Raw genomic sequence first — 3,662 nt, forward strand, 5'->3', positions numbered from 1 at the left:
CTTTTAATGCATCCAAAACCGAGCTTATATCTTTACATCATCAACGCTCTTATCCTCATCTGGCATCAATTGAAATGGATGGCGCTCGTCTTGGGGGGGGGGCTCAATGTTTTGACAAGCTTCTGGGTTTGACCTTTACTTCTGATCTGAAATGGAACACGTACATCAAATCTGTTGCCAGGGACGCTGGGAAAATGGTGGGATCCTTCTGACGCTCCAGAAGATATCTCACTACTGATGCAATTCTCTATCTGTATAAAAGCCAAGTACGTCCAAGGATAGAGTACTGCTGCCACATCTGGGCAAGAGCTGCTAAAAACAGCCTATCCTGCCTTGAGAGAGTACAAAATAGACTTCGTGGTTTAGTGGGAGATGCCCTTTTCTCTTCCCTGCAACCTGTCTTCCACAGAAGAGACGTTGCGAGCCGTCTTTGTTTTATCGTTATTTCCATGGCAGGTGCTCGTCTGAACTCCAATCCCTCGTCCCCTCTCGCCAATCTTTCACGAGAAACACCCATCTTGCTGAAACTACTGTCAATAATTTTCTCCACTCTTTATCTGTGCCTAAATCCAAACAGATTCCATGAGCAAAGCTTCTTTCTTAGAACTGCACGCCAGTGGAACTCTCTGCCGCTTGCCTGTTCCCCACCTGACTACAACTTGGACGTCTTCAAGTCCAACATAAACAAACTCCTGACAAACCGCCCCCTTAAGTAAGACACTCTATCAAAACCCCCGATACTAATGATTACTACAATACTATCTTATTGATTACTGTACACGCAATAACCCTTATCCCTGCGTGGCCTTCGGGCCTTGATAAGTGGTGCCCCCCATGAAAAAAAAACATGAAATAATACGTAAATATTTTTCCTCGTAATGTTTTGTAAAAATTAAATTAATTCCTGTATCAATAGTATAGTTAGTGCATACTTTTAGCATCTACGTGGCTGATACATTTGTAAATATTAATCGATTACTTAAAGAAATAAAAATTGCAATAACGCATTATTGCAGTTAAAGTCACTGTTTCGTGTGTTTAATATAGAGTTTTTTGAATGCTGTGAAATCACAAATATTATATTATGAAATCAATCTCTATCGCTACCTCTACTATTATATAAAAATCACTTTGAGTGTGTGTTTGTGAGTTCCTTTCTTATAGGTTCCGAAACGGCTGAGCCTACCTTTTGCAAATTTTACACAAAGCTAATTTATATGTCTAGCAGTATTCTTGTACAGAAATGTTTCCGATAAGTATCGAAAATCGAAAAAATCCAATCTTAAAAATAGCTTTTCTCTATTATCCATACAACAGAATAATTTTTACTGATGAATGTTTTACATACCGGCTAAAGGGAGATAATAAAATCTTAGCGAATCACTTCTTCTAAAGAAGAAAAAGAGATTTATTAAAATCTGATGATATGACTTAGTGGTAGAGCATTCCTCTATAGATCAAATGATTCCCTGTTCAAACTCGGGTGTACCTCACCATTTTATTTTCATTTTTTCTTATTAATGAGTTCAATTTACGATTAAAAAAATTAGTTACCATTTAAAATCGCTGCAAATCATTTTGTAAAAGTAAACATTAATCAGAAATTACTTTTCCAGGGAATTCATCGCCAAGCCACAATATCAGCTGACGTTATATTGTAAACAAACACAGATGGAATTAGATGAACGACATTATAATTATTTTTATTTATTTATTTATTTATTATTATTATTTTATTTTTTTATTTTTTTGCGAATTAGTCCACCGGGAAAATTATTTATATATTATAATATATAATAATAAATAGAGGATTGATTCTATAATAATGCTTACGCAATATGTATAAATTAAAATAGCAGGATTAAGCGTGTTGTACGACCAGGCAATGCCGGGCCCGGGCTGCCAGCTACTATATATATATATATATATATATATATATATATATATATATATATATATATATATATATATATATGTGTGTGTGTATGTGTGTATATATATATATATGTGTGTGTGTGTATGTGTGTATATATGTATATATATATGTGCATATATATGTATATATATGTATATATGTATATATGCATATATATATGTATATATATGCATATATATATATATATATATATATATATATATATATATATATATATATATATATAGTAGCCTGGCAGCCCGGCATTGCCTGGTCGTCAATACACTTAAACCAGATATTTTAATTTAACATATTTCACAGACGTACCATTGTCTCATTTGCATAGATTGGCTATTCACTTTTTAAAGAAATCCTGAATCGCCGATAACTTGAATCGACTCTTACGACATTTTCTGAACAGTAATATTAAAAAAAACTATGTTACGGCTGTGAAATAGCCGCCCAGCATTGACCGGTGATAAAATGCGCATGAAATATTATATTTTATTACATGCCGATTTCTTATTTATTATTATAGAACGAATTTTCTTATTGATTATTATCCAATGTAGAATAACGATTTCAAAAGTTATAAGAATACTACATCGAAATCAGAAAGTTTAACATTGCAACTTTGGTCGTAATTCTGCTCTCCAGCTTCGTTAGCGTCTGAGCTACCGGTAGTTAGATACGAGAGATGAAACATTAAGCATCTTTGAGCTATGAATGTTAATTTTGCCCATGTGCAAAATTAAACTGTAGGTGTAATGTTTAGTTCTACTTACCCTGCTAAGGCTAACATTTTTGTTTGCAATTTTGATTCCCTAGCAACAATTTCAGATGGCTAAAACCTTATATGTGAAATTTCAACTCTGTAAAATTAAACATTCTAAGAGGAGCTGATAGATACTTTTCGCGCACACACACACACACACACACACACACACACACACCGACAGAATCACTTACATATATATATATATATATATATATATATATATATGTATATATTATATGTATGTATATGTATGTATAGATCATTGTATAACGATTAGATCACTCTCTGACTGACGTAAATGGACATTTAAAAATATAATGTTTAAATTCAACGCTATTTCACACGGTTAATGGTAACCGAATGGATACGGTCTCCGCTAATCGAGCCAGAGATGTCTCGTGGTGTGGGGTTCGAATCGTTCGGCTGATGTTAATCGTGACACCCTGCGCTGAAGAATCCCGAAAGCCTGTAGGTATTTAATTATTATAGCAAAAAATAATTATATATGTGTACATATATATATGTATATACGTGTATGTGTATTTCTGTGGAAATATATTTTCTTTTAATATATACAAATTATCATTTTAAAAACAATGTAATTACCGAGCAATATAGTGAATAAATGACAAAAGACTCTATTCCAAAGTTCATAATGTTGCCCATCATTTATTTCCTTTTGAATGATTGATTTTTGCTATTCCTTCTGATGATGAGAGGGTATAATAGATTAACTGATTTATATAATAATTAAGTGATTGATTTTGCGCTACGAAACAGATACTGTCAAGAATTGTAAATGTCAACTGAATTAAAGAAATAAATTATAAGATGGTCAACATCATAAACTTTGGAATATAGTTTTTTCTCATTTATTAACTATATTGTCTCTATATGTGTGTTTGTGCGTGTGAGTTCTTTTTCTATGTACTCTTAAACAGCTGTACCGATTTTTAAAATGTTAACAAA

This window comes from Euprymna scolopes, chromosome 30 (genome assembly GCF_053919585.1).
Source record: "Euprymna scolopes isolate OS-2025 chromosome 30, ASM5391958v1, whole genome shotgun sequence".
Lineage (NCBI taxonomy): Eukaryota > Metazoa > Mollusca > Cephalopoda > Sepiida > Sepiolidae > Euprymna > Euprymna scolopes.